This window comes from Suricata suricatta, chromosome X, assembly GCF_006229205.1.
Source record: "Suricata suricatta isolate VVHF042 chromosome X, meerkat_22Aug2017_6uvM2_HiC, whole genome shotgun sequence".
Lineage (NCBI taxonomy): Eukaryota > Metazoa > Chordata > Mammalia > Carnivora > Herpestidae > Suricata > Suricata suricatta.
In genome coordinates this window covers 47,399,626-47,407,779 of record NC_043717.1, presented here as the reverse complement: position 1 = coordinate 47,407,779, position 8,154 = coordinate 47,399,626, and the positions used below count along the sequence as shown (strand labels likewise).

At 40.5% G+C, this 8,154-nt stretch overlaps 1 long non-coding RNA gene across 2 annotated transcripts; it reads right to left on the bottom strand.

Moving 5' to 3' along the window:
* Nucleotides 1–213: 213 nt before the first annotated feature.
* On the bottom strand, nucleotides 214–7,886 carry LOC115283838. Of its 2 annotated transcripts, XR_003905076.1 has the most exons (5): nucleotides 7,872–7,886; nucleotides 4,702–4,835; nucleotides 3,503–3,586; nucleotides 2,038–2,103; nucleotides 214–1,857 (listed from the first exon to the last, which is right to left on the bottom strand). It is a non-coding gene; the product is annotated as an uncharacterized LOC115283838 (long non-coding RNA). The 2 variants fall into 2 exon arrangements; XR_003905075.1 differs by lacking the exon at nucleotides 7,872–7,886 and having other exon boundaries at nucleotides 4,702–4,836.
* Nucleotides 7,887–8,154: the final 268 nt, after the last annotated feature.

Below are 8,154 nucleotides of genomic sequence, written 5' to 3'. Positions count from 1 at the left end.
GCAAGGAGCCTGCTTCAGATTTTGTCTCCCTCTCTCTCTGCCACCCCACCTCTTGTTCTCACTCTCTATTAAAAATAAACTTTGAAAAAAGTTTAAAATTTATAAAAACACATGCAAAAATAAATAAATGAAAGAATCCCCAGGCCCAAGAATACTCCCCTGCTACTCCCATAGAAGCTATGAATTCCCAAGGATATCTCAGAGTCTCTTATCTTAGAAAGCTTAGAGATTATTGATTTTAATTTTCCCATATTACAGATGAGGAAATAAAGCTTAGAGAGGGACATGACAGTATAAAATCACACACATCAAGTCAGTGATAGAGCAGAGACCAGAAACAGGTCTCTGAACTTCTAGGAGCATATATTCATTACAGCAAGAATCATCTTTGCCCTCAAACTAATAATTTTTTCCATACAAGACAAGTAAGTAAGACAGTCCTAGGTATAGGGTTATCTCAAAGCTTTATGATAGGCTAAACAAACATGGGATGATAACCTAGAATTTGTCTTAAGAAAATAGCAAGTCAAGGAAAGTTGGAAGACAGAGTAAATAAAAAGGGAGATCTACAAAAGAGAGAGAAGATATGAAGTCCCTCTAGGGAAGTTTCCCAAATTTTGACCAAGAGATGGCCTACAGAAAAAACATTCCACAATTAGATACAAATGAAAAATGCTTCATTCTGTAAATCTTTCTATTTGAGATTTCCAATGCAACATTAGAAAATTAAAGGCTCTGAAAATCCTTCAATAAAACACCTGTATAACTTTGAGTTATCAAATAATTCTAAAACATATTTGCCATCTGAACCTACTTTTTGCCCTTACACTTCAGTCCTTGATCATATTTCTCAGGAGAAAAATCCCTTGATGTTGGCTATTACCTCACACACCCTGTAGCATTATGGTGACCACAGTGTATTTTTTTTCACAAAATTTCTGGATGGCATCTTGACCCAAAACCAAGGATAATAGTCTAGTAGAAAAGCAATCAATCAGTAAAAGTGTATTGCTTTTTTGTAACCAGAGTTACTGGATGTAGGGATGGAAAGAGGAGACAGAAATTTAAGAAAACATAGTCTTATCCTCACAATTTAATGGAGAACTCAAAAATAACAGTGGAAAAATTTATTCAAAGTTCAAGAGGTGCCATTGGACTATAGAAGAAATGGGTACATACAAAGACCAAAGTAAGGTGTGTTTCAAAACTCCTTGGAGAGACTGGGCTTTTGCTGGGCCAAAAGTATGAGAAATAATTGAATAGGCAGGAAAAAAATAAAGTATTTCCAGAAGGAGAAGATACATGAGGAAGAAGAGAAATATAAGGTCAAAGTGTGTCTAGAAGCCAAGGCTGTCAGAAAAGTTGGATTTTTAGCTCTGTCATGAAGCTTGTGTTAGAATTATGTTGTCCTTGCTAGGAGACTCTGTAAGAGGAATGTGAAGAAATAAAATATGAATCAAATAGCACTTCCATCCCTGGATGCCATATACTTTCTAAAGACCATTATGTCCTGCTTGCACTCTGACAATGTGTATAGAAACAATCCAGAGCTGTAGCTTCAAGAGTTGCCTCACTTTTCCCCTGGCACCATCAGATACAATGCTTAGGTTCCCTCAAGTGAGAGCTTAGTTCATATTTGGAGAGTGATCTTGTATTCAACTGGCAATTTATTTGTTGTTTCCCAACTGCCCTGTCCTGGAGTTGTTAGGCATATGCCGCACTTGGGGTATTTGACAAACTGACACTCTACCACATGGAGTGTCCAACTCAGCTTGTCAAATACACGGAGTGTGGCACTGCAGGAAGCCAGGCCAGGGGCTTCAGTGAGGAGGCAAGATCTTCCTGGGAGACCTGGCCCTGGAGGAAAAGAAAGAAAAAAGGAGTCACACCCTGAGCCCCAGAGAAAATTCAGAGGTTTAAGGACTAGCTGAAACATCAGAATAAGGAAGTGAGCAAAACAGACATAAGGCCCCCAACCAGAAGATGGGTTTTTAAGGAAATCCCAGCTGGGACTGCAGATGAGGCTCCAGTGCTCACCTAAGGGTCCTCGGGCCTTAGTGTTATACCTTTGGCATTTCTTGAAGTTCCAAGCTTCAGTGGCTCCTAAATGCAGTAGGGAGAGAATTTGGTCATTGTCCTGCTTCTCTGACCTCAGGACAGAACTAGACCCCAAATTAGTATCCATGACCCTCCTCACTACCCAACCCTCTCACAGTCTTGTGGTTATGAACATACACGTTGAGGTAAAGCATGGGCTTAAATTTTGGCTCTGTCATTAAGTAGTTGGGAAACCTTGGATAAATTATCTCATTTCTCTTAGCTTCAGTTTTCCATGTCCACAAAATGGGCTTGAGTACCTACATAATAAGTTATTGTGACAATGGCATGAAGTAATATATGTAAAGGCTTTAATTCAGTATTTGATACTCAAAAAATGGTGGTTGTGTTATGAGAAGGACAGCAAGGACCAGTGACAATTCATTTAACAGGGTCAGGACAGATGAAACAGGACTGTTTTACAACTTCAGGCTTGCCTAACATGGCCCCTCTTGTCCCATCAGGACTCAAGAATGGAAGCTATAAAAGAACCATCATTTAGTCTTACCCACTCATATTATAAATGAGGAAATGAAGATTCATATTGAAGAAGAGAGTAGCTAAAGGTTATACAAATTGTTCATAGTTTAGGGCTGTGCCCTATATCACCTCGTTGTGCCTTTCAGCTTTCCTCATTGTTTCTTTTACCTCCTCTGCTCTGTATCTCTCTCTCTCTCTCTCTCTCTCTCTCTCTGTCAGAAAAGGGAGACACATCTACAAGGATGCCAAAAGACAAGCAGTAGATATGGCAGTGAAGCACTGGGATCTTTCAACCCACAACCATTAGGGAAATGAGGAAGCTGACAGGAACATGGTCAGGTCTGGAACTTCCTGGGGAATGCCCTTGGCAACACCCATATCTTGTTTATAAAAAATCCAGGTTGTCTGTGTCAAATGCTTCACCTTCCAAACTGTGGCAATTCGTCTGTGAGAAAGTAGCTGGCTCATATTAAATACTGGTATGACAAGTGGCAAACATCAAAAGACTCTCAGGAATAAAAAAAAAAGTATCCCATGAGGCCAGAAGGCCCTGACTGAGCTAAGACAAGGCATAAGGACTTGTTTTTTAGGAACAATAACATTTTTTAAAGTCTTAACTCTTTTAGTTTAATATATGTTGATGAGGGGGTGACATGCTTCTCCAATTTGAAATATAGGAGTGACTTCAGATATAATTCTATAAACAGTTTTCTCCACCCCCTCATTTCTCATACCTACTCAATTCATCCCAGGCCACCCAGAGCAGCCAAAATAATCTTGGTCACCATATATGGTATACTGGGGAAAATCAGACAAACTTGTATTCCAATGTTGCCTTGAGTACCAATTTGCCAGTCATAGCATTGGACAAATCTTTCTTTGAGCTTCAGTTGTCTTCTCTGGAAATGGGAACAAGAAGACTTACCTGGCAGAATTGCTAGGAAAGTTTTCTGAGCTTTTCAAGCTTCCCATATAGGAGCTTACGGGCACTGTGGCTCAGTCCCTGGAGCTGTGGGTGGAAGCCAGCCAAGAAAGCTTGATTAATAGAGGTTGTATTCAAGGTGGCAATACAGAACTGGATTGGTGCCTTTCTCTATCATTATGCTCATTGGGTCACAGCTCCATTGAGAAGGGCTGGATAAACTGGAGGTGACCTGAAAGCTTCCTGAAAGCTCTTTCTGACTTCATAAATAATAGTGAGAGAAATATGAATGAAATGGCTAAATATTCCTTCTTAGTATACTCGAAATTGAAGAACCTTATGGACCATCTCACCTCAGTATTAATGGAAGGAGTCAGTGGCTGAGTTGAAAGCAGATAGGTTTAATTCCCACTCTTGATGTACTAGTGTATGACCCTCCAAATGAGTGTATATAAGAAAAGCAGGTTCAATTGAGAAAGACTTGCCAAACCCATAGGAAGAATGTGTGAATATCTACATAGAGATATTAATGACGTCTGAAAGCTCTTCTCTTATTCTCTCATACTACACAAAATAAAATCATTTGTCTCCTAATCTACCCTAGCAGGGCTAACACAAAAAGCAGCAGTATATGCCCTGCTTCTCAATCAGTTAGTCCTCCTCATACTAGAAGTAGTCTGGATTTTTTTAGGCATGGTTTAATCCCCCATTCAGCCCCACCTAGATATATTTACTCAGCATCTTTCTTATGTCTTTTTCAACAGAGAGTTGACAACCATAAAAATAAGGGATATAAAAACTAAATGAGCCTCTAGACACTATTCATCTAATCTTTCCCTTCCTCTTCTTTGCAGAAGAGGCCAAAAATGTGAATCCTAAAAATGAGAGAGGACTTATCAAAGATACATAGTGGATAAATGGCAAATTCAAGACTTCTATTCAAATTTCCTGACCCATTATTCCATAGAACATTCCATTTCCATGTGGCTATCTCCTGAACAAATTTTGAGGAAGAAATGTTATCTTCCTTTCTCACCATTAGAAGATTCAGAATAGAAGACCAATAGGAACCTTCTTCTCACCCACCCTTGACTCAGAATCCCTGATGAGAGTCCAAAGAGAATGGGGTAGGTAGGTCCAAGGCACCTTTGAACCTCCCCCAACTTGGAAATCCAAGCAGAGGTGGCAAATGGATATTATACCTGTTGCTGGAGTGATGCCTTGGTCTTGGAGGAGGCAAAGGTTCCCTGTTGATGAGCCAAAGTGCAGAGGCCAGAGGTAACTGGGCTTTTTTCTTGGAGCAGGAAGGTCGTGCGTTTTGAATGGTCCTCAATGTCTTTAAGAGGAAACAGAAATGAGGAAGATAAGGCTGAGGTTAGCCAACGGAAATCTGGGTGCAAAATGACAAAACAGTGCTGTTGTGAAAGGGTCCACTACTGCAGCAACAGTCCCCACTGCCATGCACCTCCCCCAGCCTACTAGTAGCTGACCTCCAACAGATCATGGTTCTCCAAGCTGCATAGAGTTGAAGCAGAAAGCCTCTGGCTGCCCTAGGCTCTACCTATGGGCCAGGGAATTTTCCCTAGAGTTAATTAGGGAATTCTGGAATGTCAGAGCTGAGGCATTATGAAATGAAAATCTACATTGTAAAAATTGAGAAACAGATCTTCTGAGGGATGAAAGAAAATGATATCAAAAAGGAAATTAGTGGCATATCTGGAATTTAAATCAAATTCAAAGCATGTGTTCTCTCACTCTGTCAGAATGCCTTCTGGTGCTGTGATGCCCTTTTTACTTCCCCTGACACAGCTTCTCACCTGGTACAGCTACATAATTTGCAAGGCCTAGTGCAAAATGAAAATAAGTGGCCTCCTGTAAAAAACAAAAAGGATTTCAAGATGGCGACAGCAGAACCTTAAGCTGGGGCACCTGGGTGGCTCAGCCAGTTAAGCATCTGAATGCGGCTCAGGTCATGATCTCATGATTAGAGAGTTCAAGCCCGGCATCAGGCTCCTAGCTGACAGGGCAGCTTAGGATTCTCTCTGTGACACTTCTCTACTCTCTCTCTCTCTCTCTCTCACAACAAATAAACTTAAAAATAAAAGAACATTAAACCAAATGTGGGCACTTTCTAAGTATGGGGACCTGGGAAACTTTACAGGTCACATGCCTATGAAGTTGGCCCTACTGGCACAACTCTGACCACAGATCACACTTCGGCATGAAGGGCCTTACAGAAGATAGGAAATAAAGAAATTCGCACCTATTAATAATAAAATTATGTGCTTTACTTATGTTATCTCATTTAGTCATCAACCCTTTAGCATGGTATTATAATTATCTTTTTTATAGGTGGAGAAACTGAGGCACATAGAAATAAAGTGACTTACCTATGAACACAAAACTAAGAAATAATGGAGAAAATAGAATTTGCACTCATGTCTTTCTGACTCAAAAGTTAGGCATTTTCTACTCTCCCACATTGGCTACAAGGAAAGAAAAAAATAGTTGACCTTGAGAAGGAAAATATGGTGCCAGATCCTTAAGTTCAATTGTGACTTTCAGGCTTCATGAAGGACATGAAAAGTGTGAGAAGAAAGTGAGTGACCTCCTGGTGCCAAATGTTTGCAATTTTTGGGCAGTCTCTATTCATAGCCCAGAAGACACTGGATTCCCATTATTCAGCATTCTGCACCATGAATCCTGATGGTATGGCAGAAGAGAGAGGCAATTTCTTCAATGCTTTTAGGGTATACTTGTGATTGCCTTCAATGATTGCAGTGCTCAAGTCCCAGTCCTTAGTCTACATAGCAGAAGTAGTACCCTGGGCCATGCTCAAGCCCTGGTGAATAATATACCCAAGCTACATACAGTCTTATAAATTCAGGTTCAAAAGATAAGATCATATGCTTGGAGCCAGGAGTCTTGTGCCCAGTCCTAAATTTGTCAGCTGTGTTCCCTCCCTTAACTTTGGTTTTCTATTTAAACAACAGAAGCTGGACTAGATAGTCTTAGTGGCTCAATACTCAAATATTCCCTGGTTTCCTTATAAACCTTTCTATCCCTGCCCTTCCATCCCTGTGTACTCCCTTGTGGTTGCAGGGCCTAGAGGCTGTAGGGACAGCTTGGGATAGAAATTCACTTGCAGTCACACTATTCTGCAGAAACTTCCTTCTACCAGAACAAATTATTGACTTAGTCCATGAGAACAATTTCCCCAGATATAGCTTCTAGAAAGATTCAATTCCTTTTTATTTTTGGTTTCTGACTAAAGCTTTGGGTGGAGTTAAGTCTGTCCTGTGGGCACATTCCTAGGGAGGGACTCCCTCTTTCTACTCACTCCACAGAGATTGAGTAAGTTCAGCTGCCCACTCCTTTTTTCTCACCTTTCAGTTAAAGTATTCTATTGTTTTGTTTTTAACATAGGCCTTCTGGAAACAATGTATGTCTTTACCTAAAAGAGTAATTAATAGTATCCCTTGGAGCCACGCAGATGTCAATGGAAGAGAGCATTAGAAGCCACAAAGACCTGCAAATCATGTCATCTATGCATAAGACCTGAATTAGAGCAAAGGCACTGGAATCCTTCGAGTTTTTCTTTACCTCACAAGCACAAAGCATGCTGAGTAGGGCCAACTTTGCAGCAACAGAACAAAGTGGGCTTTTCCTTTAGGTCTGTTTTGCAACCAAAAGATACACAGTTCTCTCATTTTGGATGCTTTTTGACTTGGCTAAGTTTATGAAGGAGGATGAAGGAGAAAGGAGTTGGGTGGGGAAAGCTGTTAGTCAGTGATGGATTCCCACACTGTAGACACATTCATTTATTCACTCAGTGCTGGAATGGAAAGAACAACTGAATTTTAAGTTAATGTCTCTTGTTTTGGACTGTAGGTTTTAAACCCTTAGTTATAGACCCATCTCTATAACTCATATCCTTGAAAAATTATGCACATCCTGTCTGACCTTACATAATCACATCATATTGAGGGATTTGGGGACAAGCATGCACCCAAGGAACCATGTCTTTCTTTAGTATAAGTAATAAGACAAAGGTACAAGTGTTATCAGAAGACTGGGTAAGATAGGTGTAATTGTTCCAGGGCAGGAGCAAGAAGGTACCTCTTAGAAAAGTAGTATTTTAGCTAGACATGAAAAGATGGAGAGAGAAAATAATGATGCTCATTCTCTCTGTAAAGACTTCTCTGACCACTCTTCTTTCAACAAAAATAATTACTGCTTTGCTTGCTCTAGAGTCCAAATCTTGTTCATACTACCTTATGTATCTGTCTCTTTCAGGAGACCAAGAACTACCCAAAGTAGGAACCATGTTTGTCCCTTATTTTCTTCACAGGGCCAGGCATGAAATAGTTACCCAGGAACAGCAAGTTGAATTAATGAATGCATCAGTGCATTAGCAAAAGAAGAAATCCTCATGGCTCAAGTTTCCCACACTCTTTGGCTTGTCTCACCTCCATGAAGGAACTGAGAAGGCCTCCCTTTAACTTCTAGTTTCTCTCTCTGCTCACTTACCCTCGCTTCCTATTGGAAACCTGTCAAGAAAAGGCCCCAAGAACTATTGCAAAGCTGAGGCCACTTCCTATGCAAGAGCCCAGTGTCTACACAATCCACCTTAACCCTGATGATTGCTGTGCATA